Source organism: Larimichthys crocea, chromosome I, assembly GCF_000972845.2.
Source record: "Larimichthys crocea isolate SSNF chromosome I, L_crocea_2.0, whole genome shotgun sequence".
NCBI lineage: Eukaryota > Metazoa > Chordata > Actinopteri > Sciaenidae > Larimichthys > Larimichthys crocea.
The window spans coordinates 30797116-30820469 of NC_040011.1; the positions used below are offsets into that span (position 1 = coordinate 30797116).

At 42.4% G+C, this 23354-nt stretch overlaps 1 pseudogene; it reads right to left on the bottom strand.

The window, feature by feature from the left end:
- Nucleotides 1–939: 939 nt before the first annotated feature.
- LOC113746607 (uncharacterized) overlaps nt 940–23354 on the bottom strand; it is a 34477-nt pseudogene continuing 12062 nt past the window's right edge.

A 23354-nucleotide genomic window follows, 5' to 3' on the forward strand; every position in this document is an offset into this window, starting at 1 on the left:
ATGCCTTCAGGTCAGCAACTTTCAGCTCAAAGTCCCGATAGAGACCCCGGGGATGCAGTCAGTCAGTTTTTGTACACTGTACACTCATGTAGATGAGTGATGAACTTGAAAAGACCAGTGCGCGCACGAAATTTTACAAAACTTTGAATGACTGCAGGAGATTGGATGTAAAACCAGATAGCTGCTGGAGATCCAGATTTGAGTGAAGTCACTTGCTAAGCATGGCATTCTAAATTGTTGCAGTCTTTCAAAGTGCAGAGGTGACCTGTTCAATGTCGCTGGAAGACTCCAGCTTGCTTTCAAATGCAAACACTACTTGTTGAGGGGATGAGATTGCATTTTCACATTGAGCATTGAACATTGGTTCAGATGGCAGTTATTCCACGAGTAGTGAAACTGCAGGAGCCAGTCAGTGTTGTCTAGCTCAGGAGCTTGACGCCTTTCATTTCAAGAAAAGTCGGATTTCCTCAGGCAAGCTGCAAAACGGCTGAGCACTTCCGCCTTGACAACCAACTGAAACGGCGCTTGTGTAGGACCCAATGCAGCACAACAGCAAGGGATACTTAGTAATGTTCCTTATGAGAAACTCACAGCAGGCGATATGGCAGTGAGAGAGAGGGAATAAGTCCTGATTCAATCGGGAGAGTCTGTGGCAACGAACTGGAGCAGGGGGACAGACTGCCCGGGGAACCTCCAAAAGCCAGGGAAACAGGCAGACAGACACAGAAACACTGAGGCAGAAACCGTGGTCGGGGACGAAAAGCTGAGGTGATTACCGGGCAGAGACAGACGAGCAGGTCAAAGCAGCGGGTCGGCAACGGGAGATCAGTCCGGACAAAAGGCCCCTCGTCTCAGATGAAGAGTCCACAGAGGACGAGGCGGGTCCACCGCGCTAGGGCCGGGGATGGGTGGGGCACCAGAGGCGCTCAGCGGGGGTTATCAGTGGACGGGCGTATCCGGAGGGCTGGTCCGGGTGCGGCCGGTGGAAGTCAGTAATAGCTGAGGGTCAAGGATGTACTGGCGGGGACCCACGACCTCTCCTCTGGACATATCCCTCCCAGTCAACCAGGTACGGGATGCCCCTCCCACGGCGACGAGAGCGGATAAGCCGTCGAACCGTGTAGGCGGGTCTCCAGTTATGTGCGAGGTGGCGGAGGAGTCGGGGTAGCAGGAATCAAGGGACTCTCCAGAACAGGCTTGATTTTTGAGACATGGAATGGTGGGGTGTATTCGCATGGACCTGGGAAGCTTGAGGCGGACTGCAGCAGGGGTTGATGACCTTCTGAATTTCGTAGGGGGCCGATGAACTTGGGTGCCAGTTTCTTCTTCGAGTCGACCCGGAGTGGTAGGTCCCGGGTTGACAACCACACCTTCTGTCCCCACTTATAAGCAGGAGCCGAGGTGCGCGACGATTGGCCAAGCGTGAACGACCCACCGACCACAGGAGAGTGGATCTGGCCTGGGACCAGGTGCGGCGACACCGGCGGATGAAAGCCTGTACAGAGGGGCAAGAAACCTCCCTCTCCTGGGCTGGAAAAGGGGTGGCTGGTATCCATAAGCACACTGAAAAGGGGAGAGACCAGTGGAGGAGGAGAGTGTGTTATGGGCATATTCACCCAGAGCAACTGCTGCGACCAGGAAGTGGGGTGACTGGAGACCATACACCGGAGAGCCACTCCATCTCCTGGTTTTTTCCGCTCCGTCTGGCCGTTAGATTGAGGAGAACTGGATGACAGGCTGGCCGTGGCCCCGATGAGAGAGCGAAACTCTCTCCAAAAAACCGAGGAGAACGCGGCCCTCGGTCAGAGACCACATCGATGGAAGACCATGGAGCCGGAATATGTGTGGGAGACCAGTCAGCAGCTCTCTTGGCTGAAGGGAGCTTGGCAGGGAATGAAGTGGGCCATCTGCTAAACCGGTCTACCACGGTAAGGATAGTGGTGTGTCCTAGAGTGGTGGTAGACCGGTCACAAAGTCCAGAGATATGTGGGACCAGGGAGATGGGGAACTGGAAGCGGGAGCAGGTGACCAGCAGGAGCCTGGTGGGAGGATTTGTTCCGGTTGCAGACAGGGCAGGCCTTGGACAAACCCCTGGGTGTCCAGGTCCAAGAGTCCCACCAGAACGTGCCTAGAAACCCTCCTTGGTCCTCTGGATCCCTGGATGGCAGGTGAGGTGCGTGTTGTTGTGCCCACTGGAGCCCTCAGAATGGAGGTGGCCGGACGAAGAGCCGTTGGGAGGCAGGCGCTGGGACCTGGTTGCTCCTCCAGTGCTGTCCTAACTCTCTCCTCATCCCCCATGTAATGGCGGCGGCCAGGCGAGCAGAGGAAGGATGGTGTCCGCTGGCGGTGAAACCTCTTCCTCTTCCTTCAGGAACTGGCGGGAGAGGCGTCAGGCTTAACGTTGTGGGTTCCCGCGGCGATAGGAGAGAGTGAAATTGAATCGGGTGAGAAGAGGGACCAGCGGGCCTGCTTGGAGTTCAGTCTTCTGGCTGAAAAGATGTAGGTGCTGGACATCATGTTGGGTTTATGTTGTGCTCTATGATAACGATGATTTATGATTTGTTGTTAACATGGCTCCATATTTGTTGTTTATTATTGTACCTTTTTTCCCAGTAGCAATAAGGGCGCCGGTGTGTAGGAGCCATTCATTCATTTTTTTTCTTGTATTATGACACCTGCTGGCCAAATGTGGTACATGTTTGGAATGGTAGAACCTGGGTTTTGTCTAAGTGTCACCTGGTGGGCGGGATGCTGAATCAATGCACCTGCGGTCTAATCAGGAGATTGTGGCTGGAGAAGGCACTGGCACTTGGACTCAGAAGTTTGGATGTTGGAATTGTGAACTGTGATTTAGAATTTGGAAGACGCCAGCAGGCATAAGGTTTTTAATTTATATACGTTGGTTTACTGCTATATACCTACATTGGTTTATTGTTTTGTTTGTTTATATTTTGAGTTAAGGTGACAACTTTATGAGAAGATCTTTGTTTAATAAACCACGTTAAAATTTAAGAACACCCAATGGCGTCTGAAGTGACTTAAAAGAAGACACTACAACGTTAAAAACCTGTTCTGCAGTTAAAACCTGCCTGAAGGAGAAATAAGACGATCGCAAGTTTAAAGAAAAAAAATATATATAAGAAAACGCCTGGAAAGAAGATAGATCGCCGGAAGAAAATTCGCCTGGAAAGAAAGGTTGCCGAGCCAGAAGCAAGCCCGAAGTCCGAGGAAGAAAGGTCTCAACTTGGAAACGCCGACTAATGGAGGAATTGGAACAGCTGCGCGGCTCATCTCTACTGCTGCGCTGAGGTCGCCGTGCGTCGCTGGCAAGTTGAGAGCAGAGATCGTCACCGGGTGCGTTTTGGATAACTTGAAGGCCTTCTGCTTCGTGCTGAGGAGACTGCCCGCTTGGTTCGTGAGTACATTGATTTGATTAGAGCCGCGGTGCTCACGTTTATTTTGGAGCGCTGCGCTCACTTGACTAGAGCGCTGCGCGCACCTGGACTGGAGCGCTTCGCTCACTTGACCAGGAGCGCGCACTTTGACTGTTTATATGAACTGAACTGTGTACTGCTGTTGACCACTGCATTTAATTTAGAGTCGAACTTTGTGCTGAAATTTTATTCTGTAAAATGGCCGAAGAATTAACTGAAGAAGATTACGAGAGGGAGCGAGAATTAAGTAAATTAATTGGATCACGTAGAGGGAAGCTTGGTGCACTTACCCGAAAAAGAAATGAAATTAATGGCCTTATCGAATCAGGTGAAGACAACCAAACCATCATTAGACAATTGGAGTTATTTGACAAATCTTTAATTGAGTTTTATAACATACAAGCGACAGTGCAGTGCTTAATGACAGATGAAGACGAACGTGAGGCTGATCAACGAGACTGGTACGAGCCAAAATACAAACTGCAGAAAGACTTTTTAGAAGGAGTTTTAAAATGGGTTCGAAAGCCAGATGATGGTGAAAAGGGTGATGTGGATGAGCAAGAAGAGGAGGAAGAAAAATTAAATGGAAATGTTAAACCTCAAGACAGTGTTTCACAAACTCGCAGTGTTAAGGCCACGAGCCACGTTAGTCGCATGTCACGCGTCTCAGATGCGCAGTTAAAGGAGGAAGCTGAATGCGCCGCCACAAGGGCAAGAGCTCACATACTGCATCAGAAGATTGACCTGGAATTGGAGGAGGCTACCATAAGAGCACAGTTTAAAGCACGTAAAGAGAAACTGGCATTGAATTCAGAGCTTGCTGCTGCAGAGGCAAAACAGCAAGTTTATAAAGAACATGCAGAACTGCGCTCACTATCAGGGCTACATAAATTTGGCACGCCCACGGAGTATAACATCCCTGCAACTGTGCAAAGAAAAAAAGGAGCGCAAGTAAACATAAGTCCCCACAGTGAAACCGTGCAACACATTACACAGCAAAATACTGGAATTACCAGTGCACATCAAAGTATTCAAATATCCAGTGCAGATGGCGCGCAAATAGCCAGTGCCAGGGCACATCATAATGCCTCAGTCGCAAGTCCCAGTGCTGTCAGTCCCAGTGCATCTAATAACACCCCTATCACCAGTGTGGATGTTACAAATGTAACAAATACAAATGTTTATGACACCAATGTCACCGAAGTGCTGAAAAAACACACCGAAATAACAGCATTACTAGTTAAACAGCAGGCACTCTCTTTATTGCCAGACAGAGAAATCCCTGTGTTTGATGGTGACCCACGGCAATACATAGCATTCATCAGGGCATTTGAACAATTTGTAGAAAGAAAGACTGATAGCATGGAGGACCGGTTATACTACTTACAACAGTACACCAAGAATGAACCTAGAAGCCTTGTCACCAGTTTTCTCCACATGGACCCCAATGTCGCATACAAGCAGGCCAAAGAACAGCTCGAATATAACTTTGGAAATGGCTACAAAATTGCTTCAGCCTACATGAATAAGGCTCTAAACTGGCCAGTCATCAAGCCGGAAAATGCCAAAGAGCTGCGTTCATACGCATTGTTTTTAAGAAGCTGTTATAACACTATGTCAGACATAAACGGTTTAAAGGAGCTTGATAATTCAAGTAATTTAAGGCTCTTAGTATCTAAGCTTCCATTTAAGCTAAGAGATAGATGGCGTACAACTGTGTGCATTATGGAAGAGAGCAAAAAACCCAGGGCTACATTCAAAGAGTTAATGGAGTTCATTGAGAAGCAGGCTAGGGCATTGCTTGATCCAGTTTTTGGTGACATTCAGTTCCCTACTGACACCAAAGTAATACCACCAAAATACAAGCTACAAGGTAAGGCCAAACCTAGCAGCAGTCCCAGCTTTGCTACCACAGTAGCTCCAATGTCTGCACCCATAGCCAAGCAAAATGACTCACCGTCCATTCGCAAACAGAACCCACCTGTCAATATGGACTTGTGTGTTTTCTGCAAAGGCAAACACAAACTGGAAGCCTGTGAAACATTTAAGACCAAGTCTAACACAGAGAAAATACAGTACCTGAAGACCCAGGGAATGTGTTTTGGTTGCCTTAGGAAGGGCCATATGGGCAAAACCTGTCAAAACAGAATGACATGTGAAACCTGCTCACTACCGCATCCAACAGTCCTTCACATTCCTACTGTAAAAGACAGTAGGAAGGTCAAACCTAGTAACAGCACCAGTTTGAGTAATGCCATGGTGTCTGTAAAAGACAGTGACCCAATGGGAGCCGGTACCTCAGACCAGTGCACCCTCGCCATTGTACCTGTGAAGGTAAAGTTATCTAGTAATAACCAGGTAATAACAACACACGCATTCTTGGATCCCGGTAGCTCCGCTACATTCTGTACAGAATCTCTAAAGAGCAAGCTGAACATCTCTGGAAAAAATATAACAATCATGCTCTGCACAATGGGACAGGAAAAAAGAGTGAGCACTAGCGTAGTCTCTGGTCTCGAGGTAAGCAACATGGAAGGAGTGCAATACCACAAGCTGCCACCAGTGTACACACAGTCACACTTACCTGTCGCGAAACGCCACATACCAAAACAAGAATCTCTGGACAAATGGACGTACCTGCACAAAGTGAAGATTCCACACTTGGATGCCGACATAGAGTTGCTAATAGGCACGAATGCTGCAAAGCTAATGGAACCTTGGGAGGTGATAAACAGTAAGGGTAGTGGTCCATATGCTGTTAAAACACCTCTGGGGTGGGTCGTTAATGGGCTCATGCAAGAAGCAATTTGTAAAGGGCAAGGAAGTCACTTGTGCGTTACAGCCAATCGCATATCCATAAGGGATGTGAACGACCTGTTGATCAAGCAGTATCATCAGGATTTCCCAGAATTGGCAGCTGAGGACAAAACAGAGATGTCAGTCGAAGACAAGCGCTTTATGTCAATCATGGAAACTTCAAAGGAACTTAGAAACGGTCATTATTACTTACCTCTGCCGTTCAAAGAAAAAAATGTAATGATGCCAAATAATTACGAACAGGCCCATCAGCGTGCAATGTCCCTGAAAAGAAAATTTGAAAAGAACGAACAGTTTCACATGGAATACGCAACCTTCTTAGAGGGAATGCTAGAAAGGAACCATGCTGAGGTGGTCCCATCCAATGAACTAGTGCCCCCTAGTGGCAAGGTGTGGTACATACCCCACCATGCAGTGCATCACCCAAAGAAAGGCACCCTAAGGGTAGTGTTTGACTGTTCAGCATCCTTCCAGGGAACATCCTTGAATGACAAACTGATCCAAGGACCAAATCTGACTAGTAACCTGGTAGGTGTCCTGTTGCACTTTCGACAAGAGCACATTGCCCTTATGGCAGACATAGAAAGCATGTTTCACCAGGTGAGAGTAATGGAGAATCATGTGGACTTTCTGCGCTTCTTATGGTGGCCAAATGGCGACCTGAGCCAACCATTAAAGGAACACAGAATGGCAGTGCATCTGTTCGGTGCATCATCCTCACCCAGCTGCGCATCCTTTGCTCTCAGACAATGCGCAGAAGATTTCAAAGAACTCTTTATGCCTGAAACAGTGGCTACAATCATGTCTAACTACTATGTAGATGACTGCTTGAAATCTGTGCCTACAGAAGCTGATGCTGTAAAATTGTGCAAAGAGCTTGAAGCAGCATGCTCAATGGGAGGCTTTCGACTGCACAAATGGATCAGCAACAGCAGAGCAGTCTTGACATCCATTCCGCAAGCAGACCGGGCTAGAGAAGTCAAAACCCTGCATTTGGAGTCCGGGGAGCTGCCAACAGAAAGAACTCTTGGCATACAGTGGCAAATCCAAAGTGACAAACTTACCTTCTCAATAAGCCTCAAAAATCAGCCATACACCCGTAGGGGAATACTCTCAATCATCTCTTCAGTGTACGACCCTCTTGGATTCATATGCCCATTCACTCTCACTGCCAAAAACATTCTGCAGGATCTTTGCAAGCATAACTATGCTTGGGACAAAGAATTACCAGACCACTACGTACATCAGTGGCAAGAGTGGATGAGTGGATTAAGCTCTATTGGAGAGCTCACAGTTGACAGGTGCATTAAGCCCAACAACTGTGGCGCAATAACATCTGCCCAGCTTCATCACTTTAGCGACGCTTCAGAAAGTGGCTACGGCTGTGTCACATACCTTCGCCTCATTAACACAAGACATGAAGTGCACATCTCATTCATAATGGGAAAGTCACGAGTTGCACCTTTAAAGCAAACCACAATGCCAAGAATGGAACTCACTGCAGCAGTCCTTGCAGTACGGATGGACACATTTCTCAGAGCAGAACTGCAACTGCAACTAGAAAGCTCCATATTTTGGACTGATAGTACATCAACATTGAAGTACATTCAGAATGAGAACAAAAGGTTCAAAACATTTGTGGCCAACCGAGTAAACACAATCCGAGAGATGACGAGCATCAAACAATGGAGGTATGTAAACACAAAACAGAATCCAGCAGATTGTGCATCTCGCGGCCTCAAGGCAAGTGCTCTCTTGAATTCACACACATGGCTGAACGGCCCAGAATTCCTGAGAGGTCAAAAATCTGAATGGCCAAAGTCCGAACTTGTCACACAAACAACACAGGAAAATGACATGGAAGTGAAAAAGGACGTTCTCATGATGAACATATTGGTGAAGGAGCAAAACACTCCAACACATGCATTTATTCATCATCACTCAAATTGGAACAAACTTACCAGAGCAGTTGCATGGCTACTGAAGTTGAAGGATCTGCTGATTAACCTAAGTCAAAAGAGAAATGAAATACTTACCAAACTCACCACGACGAGCCCCACATCTGAAATGAAAACCCTACTAGAAAGAAAAATGAAAGCTGTGAAAAAATGCATGACCTCACAACCTATGACACTGAATGACCTGAAAAAAGCAGAAAAAGCAATCATTCATTACACCCAACTGGAAGCGTTTCCTAAGGAAATGGAGACCCTGCAAAGGAAAAACGCACACCTAAGCCGCCAGAGCCACATTCGTATGCTTGATCCTATTCTGCAAAATGGACTACTGCTTACAGGAGGAAGGCTAAGTAGAATGGCCATGCCAGAGTCTCAAAAACATCCTGTTATCCTCCCAAAAAACCACCATGTGTCCAAAGTGTTGCTAAGACACATTCATGAACAACTAGGACACTGTGGGCGGAACCACGTTTTGGCCAAATTAAGACAGAAGTACTGGATACCAGCAGCAAACTCTCTGGCCAGGAAGATCAGATCAGAATGTGTATTCTGCAGAAGGCAACATGCACTCTTAGGAGAGCAAAAGATGGCAGACTTGCCAAAGGAGAGAGTAACACCTGATTCACCGCCTTTTACATACGTTGGAGCAGATTATTTCGGCCCTATAATAGTAAAAAGGGGACGCAGTGAAGTCAAAAGATATGGTGTTATTTTCACATGTTTCACAACTAGAGCGGTTTTAGCATTTAGAAGTGGCCAGTTCACTTGACACTGACTCGTGCATCAATGCAATCCGTAGGTTCGTGAGCAGAAGAGGTCAGGTACAGCAGATACGGTCTGACAATGGAACCAACCTGATTTCAGCTGACCGCGAGCTTAGAACTGCCATACAAGAGTGGAATAAGAGTCACAAACTACAAGCTGCTCTACAACAGAAAGGCATAGAATGGATCTACAACCCACCTGCCGCTTCACATTATGGAGGTGTCTGGGAAAGGTTAATTAAACAAGTGAAGCAAACACTCCTGGCCTTGACCAAAGCCCAAACACTGGATGACGAGTCCCTTCATACTTTCCTCTGTGAAGTAGAAGCAATCATTAATAGTCACCCATTAACCACCATCTCAGACAGCCCTAATGATCTCGAACCCTTGACACCTAACCACCTTTTACTCCTCAAAGGTCAACCCACATTATCACCTGGTCTATTTCAGAAATCAGATACATACAGTAAACGCAGATGGAAGCAAGTACAATACTTAGCAGATACATTTTGGAAACGATGGGTTAGGGAATATCTACCAACCTTACAAGAAAGACAGAAATGGTTGAAAATTAAGCGCAATTACACATGTGGTGATGTTGTGTTGATTGCTGACCCTACTGCCCCGAGAGCATCTTGGATGTTGGGGAGGGTTATTGACATTAAGAAGGATGCAAAGGGGGTTGTACGTAGTGTGATGTTGAAAACTAAGACAAGTGTCATAGAAAGACCAATCACAAAGGTTTGCTTGTTGTTGGAGAATGACATGTAACATGAATATGAAGTTGAAAATGATATGTGATATATATCAAATGACTTGAATTATTGCCTTGTGAACTTACATACACTGATGGATGTCTCAGAACTTTACATGCGTTACAAGGACCATGACATGGACTCTATAGATCTTTCGATCTATTTGTGCACACATGAGCGTCATATCCACTCGTGCACTCATGAGCGACGTATACATACACAGACAATATGCAGAACATATACAATGAGAAATGGACTCTTCGATCATGCCTTTGGCATATGGACATATATGTGTGTGCACTTAAGAAGGATGTGAGCTCTTGAAAGGACATTCTTACACTTATGGACATATCGGGAAAAAAAAGGGAAAGAAAAAAAAAAAAAAAAAAAAAAAAAAAGGAAAAAGAAAAAAAAAAGGGAAAAAATGCAAAAAGATGTAGGTGCTGGACATCATGTTGGGTTTATGTTGTGCTCTATGATAACGATGATTTATGATTTGTTGTTAACATGGCTCCATATTTGTTGTTTATTATTGTACCTTTTTTCCCAGTAGCAATAAGGGCGCCGGTGTGTAGGAGCCATTCATTCATTTTTTTTCTTGTATTATGACACCTGCTGGCCAAATGTGGTACATGTTTGGAATGGTAGAACCTGGGTTTTGTCTAAGTGTCACCTGGTGGGCGGGATGCTGAATCAATGCACCTGCGGTCTAATCAGGAGATTGTGGCTGGAGAAGGCACTGGCACTTGGACTCAGAAGTTTGGATGTTGGAATTGTGAACTGTGATTTAGAATTTGGAAGAAAAAAGGTTTTTAATTTATATACGTTGGTTTACTGCTATATACCTACATTGGTTTATTGTTTTGTTTGTTTATATTTTGAGTTAAGGTGACAACTTTATGAGAAGACCTTTGTTTAATAAACCACGTTAAAATTTAAGAACACCCAATGGCGTCTGAAGTGACTTAAAAGAAGACACTACAATGACAATGAATCACAATGAATGATAAAATGACAATGAATTACAATGAATGATAAAATGACCACAGTAGCAGATATGATATGCAATAATGACAGTAATAATATGTGTAGTGGATGTCATGCAGGATCACAGCAGCAGCCACGATCCACGAGAACCTGCTGGACGACAGAGACAGAAACTCTGGGGAAGTTTGAATGCAGTCACATCTCCCTTACTGACTTACAAACTCTCTCTCTCTCTCAATCACCATCTGTAAACATACATGTCTCATTAATGCATGTTACTAACTAAACTTCTTCCCCGGAGTGTCTGTGCTCTTTCGTCCAGCAGGTTCTTGTGGATCGTGGCTGCTGCTGTGATCCTGAATTCTCCTGAGAGACGACAGTGTGGAGCTGGTCTGTCGCTGCAGCAGTGACCACCGAGGTGGGATGTACACAGTCACAGCAATAACGTGAACACTCCCCCGGGAGGTAGTATGGCCTCCAAGTCTCTGGTGCAGAGTTGCTCCTTAACACTGATGTGTCCCAGGTAGCACAATTTATCGTTCACAAACACAGCAATCTCCCCTCTCTTCTTCTTACCTCTTCATGACTTTCCTGTCCGCCTGGACTAGTTGAAATCTGTCCAGGGTGACATGAGAGTCCGGAGAAAGTTCACTCAGCCAGGTCTCAGAGAAGCACATGAGGCTGCATTCCCGGTACTCCCTCTGCAGCCGTTCAGCGCCGTTAGGTCTCCATCTTGTTGGAGAGAGATTTTATGTTCCCCATGATGACAGATGGTAAACTTGGCTTATACCATCTTTTCCACTCTCTGCGCTTCACTCCTGCTCTGCATCCTCTTCTCATTCTCTGTAACTCCTCGGGGATCTCTGGCCGCTCCGTGCAGTGAAGGGGTGTGTGGCGCAGGGCTGATCCTGGGTGTAAACAATGGAGCCGTGGTTGAATGGGGAGCCGTGGTTGGATGAGTTTCCTGCAGCCACACCAAAAAGTTCAATAAACACAAGAGTCAAACTATAAATGTAACAATGTAAACACCCATAGCTGCACACTTGCTTAAAGTGTCGACGTGACAAAAGAAAACAACAAAAGATACACTAAACCAGCAGTATTTATCTGTAGTTACAAGCCTGATTAAGACTTGATATTAAAAGCTTCTAACTAAACCAATCAACATTTTTTGGTTGTGTTTATTCTTTATTTTACCACTTGGAAGTGGAATCCTCTATTCCAGTCACATTCATTTCTCTTTTTAAATGAGCATTTCACTGATTATATCAAAGCATTTAGGAAAACCTGATTCAAAACTGAGTGTGTCTTGTGGTTCCAGGTGCTAAAAGCAGCAAAGCTGTTTGCCTATGTGGATTTGCCAGCTGTGCAATAAAGTCAACTTTTTTCTGTTTTTGGGGTTCATTCATATCTATCATTGAGTGTCTTGACATCATTTTACTGTAGATTCATTAAAGCTCCCAAAACTGTAAAGATATCGATAATGGCTTTATATGATACAAACATGTACTTTTTCTATCTACATCATTATCAAATAGATATCAACATGTTCTTATGACTTACTGTAGCTCTGTGGCCATGACCTGGCAAGTCACAAAACTGAACCTGATCAGTGAAACACAGTATGTACTTTTATGCAGCACTTCATGTTAGTGAAAAATCATGGTCTATCTTAATAGAGAAAAATCAGAAGGGACATCGATAGATAGATACTTTATTGATCCCAAAGAAAATGCAAGCATCCAGTAGCAGCATGTAAACATACATTAAACGTACATTAGAATTAACTTATAACAAAGTAACCATATATTAAAATTAAAATGAGATAAATCTAAATTTAAATATGTACAGAAAGATCAGAGAGATTAAACATTTGGAGCAAAATTAAACATTTGCATAGGATTTAAAAATGAGTAGAAAGTTAGTTATATATTTATCTTCTATGCAAATGTTTAATTCCTCTGCACATTTTTAAGAAGTTAACTCATGCTAAACACCTATAGAAAAGCTATATAAAAAGTAGAATGTAACTGTAGAAATAAAAATGTTATATACAAATAGAAAACCATTTTAAAGTATATATATATAAATAATATAGTATATAAAGTGACCTTAGAAATAAGATTTGTAAGATTTGTAGTTCTTTCTCATAAGAATATGAGAAAGAACTACAAATGGGGTTAAAGGATTGTGTACAACACAATCACATCAGACATTTGTCATTAACATTTAACCAAAATCACAATCTTTTTCTGATCAAACCTAGGGGTGGCACCAGAGAAATTTGATTGCAGGTGCTATGGGTGTGCTTCAACATTGAGTGGGGGTGCTCCTAGAAATGAAGAAAGAATGAAGTAAATCATATTTTTTAATAATGTAACATTACTTCATCTAGCACCAGCACAACCAGTACATGCTGCATGAGTCATCAACCTAATGAGGCCATCTCAAAAAACAACTGCAGGACACTGGAACACATTCATATGGGCCCATCAAATGCTGGTTAAAATCATTGTGCCACCATGAAAGATAAAAACACCAAAATGCAAACCAAATGCATAACATACAATCATTCGCATCAGATATGAGAATATGAGCAACAACAACCCATCACCATGGGAATAATAATAAAAAATGATCACTCACAGGAGGACTATGCAACGGTTGTTATGGCTGAGGGCGAATGCATCGATGATCTTGTCGACATTTAGGGCTCGTGCCCTTTTAATGTTGGTAGCCAACAGTCCAGGGTTACTGCTCCAAGCATCTCCGCTACTGCTCCTCAGATGTCGGACTTGATGCAACTCTGCATTTAAGTTATCCTCAGTGATGCCAAAGTTCTGTGCCATAGTCAATAAGGACTGTTGATCAAAATAAGATTTGTGCTTTGGGTTTAGAGCTGAGACCCCTGACAGCACATTGCCTGCATCTGTGGAAAAGCATTTCCTCAGTTTATTGACCAGCCTGTCAATTACAGGATAAAAAAAGTTTGTGCATAAGTCATCTGATGTACTTAACCACAAAGTCCATTAATCGGCTTGAATGTTGCCGATCGCCTCTCCTGTATGGTCGCTCTGCAATGCTGTGCCAGCCTTTTCGCACAGATGTTTTGCCTTGTCTTTTATGTCGCCCCACGCGTCTTCTGACCGTTTTTCCAGTAGCGTTGTATTGACTGACTGAACCAGATCACTCGCAGATGGTTACGGTGATTGTAACTGGTCCGAGGCAAACTTGGTAACCTGGAACACATCTTCAAATGTAATGTAAAACAAACTATCTATCTATTAGCCCATGCAAAGCCCTGGCCTCAGCCTTTTTTTCGCCTTTGTCTGGCCTATGACATCCTGCAGTGTAGTCTGGATTGCTGAGAGGGTCTTTTTAATAGCACACAACACAGTGCTGGCAAGCCCATCGTGTATCGGCTAGTTTTTTCAACTCAGCATGCTGTTCTGATGGATCAAGTTCTTTCTGATTTTTTAAGAACATGTCTGGACCACTGAGCCTGAAAAAGAAATTGTACAACATTTGCACTATGTCAGAAAACTTGGCTGCAGCTTGCACATTTCTCAGCCAGGACTAAATTTAACCCATGTTGCCACACAGTGAACATAGAGAGCTTGCAGCACCTCTTTTCTGAACTTTTTTTGAACCCCGTTGTTACGTCCTGCCATCACAGCTGCTCCATCGTAGCAGTGACCAGAGAAAGAGAGAGAGAGTCTGCATCCAACCGGTCTACTGGGGTAAAATGAAGAAACTCCTCAAGCACAGTTTCGTTGTGCAGATAGCGAACAACTACAGATATTTACTCTTTCTTGCTAATATCCTTGCTCTCATCTGCCTTTATGGCAAAATGCCCAGCTTCTTTTATTTCATCACTAATTCATTTTCCTCACCATGTCAGCCATGATTAAATAGTTTGTTTTGTATTTCATGGTGGGTATATTTTGCGTTTGACGGGTTTTGTGATATCTTATTTGCAACAACTTGCAACTTATTTTTGTCAAACATAGCGATAACATTGAGGAGCTCAAGAAAATTACCTTTGTTATCAGCCTGATCATCTTCTCTGTGGCCTCGCTGAGCAATTCCCTGGCATGCTGTGTATCACAAGTTCTCCACCACAGCCTTCATATACTCCTGGTTTTCTCGTACCAGTTTTAAATGCCCCTCACCCAACATTTTGGTTATTTTGGAACCATCCTGCTTCCTCTGTTTAATGTCACACCATGCCTGCATTGAAAATGTATGTGCTGCACTTACATTATGGGCTTTGAAAGACTTGTGTGCTTTACACCAATTCTGGAAACCAGACGCAGTTAAAGCAGGCTCGGAACGAAATCCTCTAGCCGCCTGGATGAAGTGCCGGCAAGAAAAGCAGAAGGCTGAGTCCTTAATAACTGAATACTCCATCCATCCATATTGTTCATACCATGCACAGTTAAAACTCCTTCACTGAGTACTGAATGTCTGCTTTGGGAAATTGCACAAAGGCCGTCACAAGCCATGCTTGGTGTGCTGTCAGTGGCCCCGACGGCCCTAGCCGTTAGCTCCCCGGGTGTGGGGCGGGGACTAGGCCTTGAGGCAGTCGCGGACTCCCCATATGACTCTGAGGTACTGTTGCCGCCCGAGTCTATAATATCTTTCTCCACATCAGTAACCGCGGGTGCGGTAACTGCTTCCCCCAAGCTAGGAGGACGAGAAGTAGGGGGGCCATCTGATGCTGATATCGCGGTGCCATCGGACTCCACAAAGCTGTTGCTTTTGTGAGGCTGGTCTGATATGTTGTCGGTATCTTCCCTGGGGACACTTTTTGGCGAACTAGTACAGATTCTTTTATTTGGAAAACGCTTAATTTTTCAGCCGATAAAAAAAACATCATTCACACAATAAAGATGTAGCCAACACAAATATGTGACACCTGACATTTCACCTTTGACCGTGTGTTAATATCAAGAAATACATTTTGTAAATTAATTTAATTTAGGGCATTTTCAGAGATAAATTAGATACAAAGCACATGAGATAAAATGTCTTAAAAAATATTTTATTTAATGAATTTCTATGCACCACTAGGGGGAGCTGTAGCACCGGCAAGCCCCTCCTTGGCGCTGCCTATGTCCAAAGCAAAGTACTTCAGTTGATTCTATGTGGATTGTGTGTTCTGCTGCTCCTGCTTTGTTGAATCATTTCTTGTTCTCTTGCATCCAAACCACTTTTGTGAAGAGTGTTTTGGAGCCTTTATGTCTTGGTGGGCTGATTCACTCTTTTCACACACAACAAGCACACTCCCACAGAGTTAAATAAAAGTCAGTACTTTAATCTTTGCTTTTCACATTTCTTTCTCTCCAGGCTGTATCTTCTGTGTTTTCTGTACTGCGGGAGACATGAGTGGAGATGGCTGTCATGTCGTGGAAGGATTCTGAGATGTAAGGTGGAAAAGAAGAAACCAAGAGAAACAGAAGAAATGACATAAAGGAAGAAGGGGATAAAATAAGGAGGACAGGACCGAGGGAAAAAAGGAAAGCAGGTGGTGGGGGTGAAGTGATGGAGCAGCAGCAGGCTGTGGATGTTGATGTCCAGATGGCCTCAGAGACATGCAGCATATGCCCCATGCCAACCAGCTCCGGTCTGCATCTGCCAGGCCCTGCAGAGGCTGGACACAATCCTGGCAGGGTCAGCGGTGGCACACAGGTCTGGACATGGGCGATCATGTCCACTGATGATCAGAGGAAAGAGATGATGACCTCGCAGAGAGCACAGTCATGTTGTTTAATGCTCCTCTGGATCAGAGTAAAAGTGACATATGGATACACCTGACCTGATCTGTTCGGGTTCACCAGATTTTCAGACATAGATTAAAAAAAATGTGTGCATGGGAAATTAATAGAGGGGAAGCAAAAATGAAGATTTAAGATGCATTATATTCTGGATGCACACACGCGCAAGATACAAACACACCATCAAGCATTCACATTCTATACACTCTTTAACAAACTGTTCCATTCTGAAAGAAGTTCCTCAGTGAACACCACAACCACCCCATAATAATGCAATCCTCAATTTTATTGCATTGTTTTACACTTTTGTCCTGTGCTGAACCACTAGTGTGACCACATCGTCCACGACCCCCTGACACTCAGCCAGCAGCACACTTTGTTTTCTTAGCTCTGTTTATGTGATGGGTGAAGGGCTTTTGACCTGCAGGCTCATGGGCATTGAGCCTCAGCCAGGCTGCTGAGAACGCTGTAATAGGAAGAGCCCAGCTGATGAGTGCAAATACATAATGCCCTCAAACATACGCCTTTCTTTTTAGGAACATTATGAATGTAGCTTTAGGAAAAATTATTGCTTTGAAGTTGTCATTGTTGTAGATACAATAGATAAACAATATTTTTTCTGATAATTTGGTTTAAGTGCAGTTTGTGTGTATGTGTGCGTGTCTGCCTGTGTCACATTGTCTTTACCCTGACTGACATATTATCTTTGTTATCACAGCACAGCTGGAGTTGAGGCAACACAAAAAGAACAGATTAGGGACTTGGAATGAGAATTTATGAGAAAGGGTTAATCTCTTTCACACTCTCACTTATACTGCCTCCGTCTCTCAGAAAAAAGACAGAGATGCTATCTTAGCGTTCTATACCATTTTCCTTTTTTAATAACTTCTCTCTTTTTCTTCCTCTCTCTCTTTTCAAATCGACTGAAATAAATTGCAAAGACAGAAGGGGAAGGGAAAGTGGCAAGTTTTTCAGCTCAGCCTGCCTATCATTGTTTAATTGTGTCAGCAAAGTGGAACAGTGTGCCAGTGTGACCTTCCACTGCTTCAAATCACTCCTACTTTGGGAAAATGAGCCTGGATTCACAGGCTGGGAGGTACGAGCTGCAAACTTTTTTAGCACCCATTAAGCACTGGGTTGTATCTAGAACAGGCTCTGATAGTGTTTGAAACTGGTTTCTCTCCAAAGTCGGTTCTTTATGTTGATTGCAGGGACATGCATCAGCACTGAGCTGCCAAACAGTCATGCAGGCCAAACTATACAGACAGAGTTAGATCTGAGTATGAACAGTAGGAGTATGTCCTGGCTAATGTCAAAGTGCTCCTGCATTGTTCCTCATATTATTTTTTAACCATTTCAGTAACCGTGAGGATCGCCTGCTGAAGGTTTTTTAAAATTTAGATCCTTATTAGCTTCTATGTCATTAGTAGACTTTGATAACAAAAAAATAAATCAGTACACATTTGCACAATATGACTCATAATACATACACACATACATAACACAGCAAGAAAAGATAACAACCAGCCAGTCTCATAAAGACAACAGCAAAAATGAATAAAACACAAAGTCAAAGTCATCTAATGTTGTACTCAAATACATGCATCACTTTCTGCAATCAACACACCCTCAGTGTGTACGGCATCAAAGAAAGGTGCTACAATAAAGTATCCACATAGCTACAACAGTTTAATGAATAATTACAAAAGGCTAAAGGCTGCCAACTAATGCACAGGCCACAACAACACAATCTTACAACCATACCATACATATACATATAATCTCTCAATGCTTCACATAAAGGTAAGCACAATCTGTAAATACAAATATTAACAGTTTTGACACATCATGACAGATTATAGTGTTCTCACTTTATACATTGTATTGATGGGCTCAATGTGTAAATTGACACAATAGTTCCTAAATTAAACAACATGTTTTAATAAAGGAAAAAAAATGTGTGTGATAATAAAATAGAAATAATATTTTTCATAGCCCACAGGCTACATTTTACACACTTGACTGTGAAATGTTCCATTTAACTGTACATATAGCAGTTCCTTTCAACCCAACTGTGTATGTGGACAAAAGGCAGCAGCAGCATCCAGCTGATAGGAAGCTCCCAACAACATAGAATGATACAGGGTTCCTTTATTTATCATTCACAACATAGGGCTGCACACACATACAAATAAATAATAATATAAATAATAAGCTGTCAGATTGCACTGTTTACAATCAGGATGTTTTTTCTGAAAAAGAACTTAGCACAGGACTTTTACTTTCTTAAGTGTCCTGAAGTCATACAGTTATTTCTGAGCTTCCTGAACCAGGGTCAAGATATGTGGTGACCATGGCAGCTGCTCTGTCAAACTGATTCCATTCTTTATTCTTTGTATTTGTATTTCTATGGTCAGAATTCAAATGTGACAAACATAAATTAATATATCTGAATTATTAAGTTAAGTTAAGTTGGTAACACTTTACAATAACCAGCATTTATAAACAGCATTAAGACCATTTAAAATGTAAATACATAATTTATTAATGTAAGTTAATAGTTACTTTACCATTAACAATGAAATTATAATTAATAACTATTAATGAACTATTAACATGTAATAGTTGCACTCATTATAACATTTTATTATAACACTATATTAAGCATTTGTTAATGATTTCCAAATGTTTTATATACCTCCAAGAAACTGTTTGTAAAACAGTTATAGATTAAATATGTAGACCTATTTGTAGCACATTGTAAATAGTTAATAATTGGTTTATAAACCATATAAACATTACTTAGATGTTATTGTAAAAGTGCGACTGATGTTTATAATAATTATATAATGATTAATAAGCTGTTTGTAAATGATCAAGTAACGCTTATTTGACTTCTTTTAATGGTGATCTGTTGAGTGATTATTTTGCATTGATAAAAGAATAGGGTCTGATCATTGTATTGAACACATTTATGAATTTATGAGAGTCAATAACATGCAACACTGTACCACAGATAAACATGTTGGTAGACAGGAATGGTGGGATTACAGCACAACAATGGCAGCTTAATTTTGAAATGATAAAATAAAAAATAAATGAATTGATAATACAATATTCAGGCACACTGCACTTGAAAATTAAATATTTCATTGTCTACTCACCCCATATTTCTACAAATTAACAATAAACAGCAAAGCAATGAACAATATCACACACCCTGGAATGTCAATGTGTTGCCTTCTTGGCATCATTTATTTGTCTATTTGCAATATCATGGAGCAGGCGTCCCAATGGACCATTATAGTGTTGTTTACCCAGCCATTCATTCCACTTAATCATAATCAGGTGATCTCTTAGTAGATCCTCGTGCGATTCCCCTGGAGTCTCCCGATGGTCTCCTTGTAGCTCCTCCAGGCCCTCTCAATGTGCTAAGTGTGGCAGCCTGTATCAGCATTGACATACTCCGTACTGTGGTTGACTGTATAATTCTTGTATCCAAATTCAGGCAGTCATCAGTCAGTATTGTGGATCCTGTCCGAACATGGTGCAGAACCAGTGGGATCAGCTCTCATCTGGTCTGTCTTTTCACCAAGCGGAGAACAGGCATTGTCTTTTGTCCTCTGTGCTTCACACCCAGCATTCCAAACAACCACTTTTCCATGTCCACCCACCAACCATTCTTCTGTCAGAATATTCAAATAGAACACATATTAAAAATGGTAGTTATTCTCATGATGATGTGTGACTAATGTGATAATCATTTGACCATTAAAACATAAAATTAAACTAATTTAACCCATTTCACCCCCACCATTGAATCAGTAAATCCTTCCTCTTAGTGCAAATAGCTTTCCCATGACAATGTTTTCAAATTTGCTGTCAGCATTAGTGAGCATTATGTGGCAGTCTCCTTACCTGTTATTCATATAGTGACAATTGTCACAATGACCTATTGGATTTTGGATTCTCCGCCATTTCAGATGTTAATATAAAAGCAGATATTCCCCTACTCATAATACATCTGTCTCACCCAAAATTAAAGAGAAATATATTTTTCTTCTTGCCCGGAATTCTATCTGTCCACAAAGATAGTTTTGGTGTGATTTGCCATCTTTTTGGGATATCTGCAGTGGTTCAATTGGCTTTTGTAAGGAGGGGGAGCCGTTCTTCACTCACAGTGGTCAATATCTCTCAAAACAACGTCGCACCATAGGTTTAATACATATTTTATCAATTTATAACCTACTTATTTATATCTCACATCAATTCACATATTGGTAACTTATTTAGCCTACATTTCACCATCAATCTACACTGCAATTTATTTTTACATCCCATCAATTTACACTGTTATTTGCATTACTTATTTATATCTCACACCATACATTCACATAGTATATTACATGACACCATAAATCTACGTCAATCAAATCAATTGTTTGCTAAACTTTCTCACATGTCACAACATCAAACCACATATCAGCAGTTGCCAGTCATTCCAATTAATTCACAACTTTCCAAATAGGACTTAGATCTCTTGTCTTCTGCCTTTCCTGTCTCTGTCTACATGCTATATGGTCTACTGACCCCTGGGTTTAGCGCTTCTTAACAGTTAGTTAACTGAACGATTTTATAACTGACATTTTATGTTTCTGTGACTTTGTGACAAAAACATTAAGGTGAAAAAATAGACATTTAGTTTCAGTAAGCTGCTGGCGCATCAGCAGCAGCGTGCGTGTTTATACGTGCGGTATGTGAGAATGTGCGCGTATCAAAATTTTGGCTGAAACCGAAAATGAGGAAACCAAGGCCGAAAACTGAAATAGTTATGCCAGTGTTTAGTACTGTTGCGTTTATGGCTATTACTCTGTACTTACCACACTAAAATCAAGGCATTGCAATTGCATCTATACATACATACATACATACATACATACATGCATACACACACACACACACACACACACACACACACACACACACACACACACACACACACATATATATATATATATATATATATATATATATATATATATATATATAATTAAGTGTAGGTGATGATGTGACATCTGTTGATGACATATTTACAGTTTAATATCACAGTGACAGATTTATTTTTAAACACTGAACATTTCCATGATGCATAACAGTTTGTAGAGCATCATCTAATTGCTCCAGGGTAGTTCCCAGAGCAGACTGTTGGCCCGGATGCTGATACCCACAGACAAAGCAAAGAAACGTGTACTTACAAGAGACTGATCTGTAGCATCTCATGCTCATCATCATGCTCTGTCCTTCCTTGTAAATTGCCTCAGTGTTACATTTTCAGTCCAGTCTGTTGTCAAGGTGAACTCCAAGGTATTTGTATGTACCCACCACCTCCTCCCCAGAATGTTAATGGAATAAACAACAGATGGTCTATGACCATCTACTTGGTTTTGGTCATATTCAGGAATGGGTAGCTCTCTGCACCACTCACAGAAAGCTAGCTGCCATGTTAGTAATAAAATAATAATAATAAATAATAATAATATAAAATAATAGAATAATAATAATACATTTATTTATATAGCACCTTGTAAAGACAGCGTTTACAAAGTGCTTTGACACACAAGCATGAACAAAATACTCAAACAATGTTTAGAAGACAATAAAAAGCTATTCAAATGAAATGCATAAATTACATAAACAACCACATAACTAAAATAAAATAAAATAAAACACAGTGAAATAGAATAATTTAATTCAAGTTAAAAGTTAAAAAAACAAACATAACTAAATCAAATCAGATTTTATTTGTATAGTCCAAAGTCACAAAGTACATTTGCCTCAGAGGGCTTTACAATCTGTACAGGGAGTGACACCCTCTGTCCTTAGACCCTCGGTTCCAGTGAGGAAAAACTTGCCCACAAAAAACCTTTAACAGGGAAAAAATGTGGAAGAAACCTCAGGAAGAGCCACAGAGGAGGGATCCCTCTCCCAGGACGGACAGACGTGCAATAGATTTCCCTATACGCATACTGGTACAGAATCAGGTTAACGTACTGAAGAATCCCACACAGCTGGTCAGCACAGATTTTGAAGATCTGGGGGCTGATCTCATCTGGGCTCGCAGCCTTGCTCTGGTAAAACCTCTTCAGCTGTCCTCTCACCTGGCTGCCGGTTACAAATAAGTGGATGGCTACAGGATTGTCTGTAGGGACGGAGCAGCTCTGAGGGGGAGTGTGAGGTCTGGGGTTGTGGGATCTAAACCTCTCAGAAAAGCCCAGCTCATTGCCCCTGTACAAGCTGCCCTCTGTCTGCCTGCTATTTCTTGTATGGACCTTTCTCTCACCTCCCAATCAACAATTTTCACTTTGTCTCTGCCCACATCCATGAAGACTCTTTTTGTTTAGAAACTCCTTCAGGCCACAGCTCATCATGTTGTTGTTCACACAGTAAGTGATGTAGTCTGTCATACTGTCAATGCCACCTCCAGAGCTTGCAGGGCGTATCCCAATCTGTTGCCTAGCATCTCATTAGCACCTGTCTACAATTCCAAAGCACAACACTTCTCCATGTACCTCAATAAAAAGAGTAGCCATGTGCATTTTTCCTCGATTAATGCAATCACATAAGCTGGGCTAGTTTTACTTCAGACTACAACTGTCTATAAGCTGCATGATTTCATTACCAGGATCTGTGTATATAAAATCATTGGTGAGGTAAACAATAGCCCCACGTTGTCAGCCCAACTCATGGCTCAGGGTTAGCTGGGTGCTGGCATAAACACTCTATGCGGGTGTTTGGGCCACATGATCAGTGTGACTTTCTATGTTGCTCGCTCCTCACACCTTGTACGGTGTTAAATTGTGTG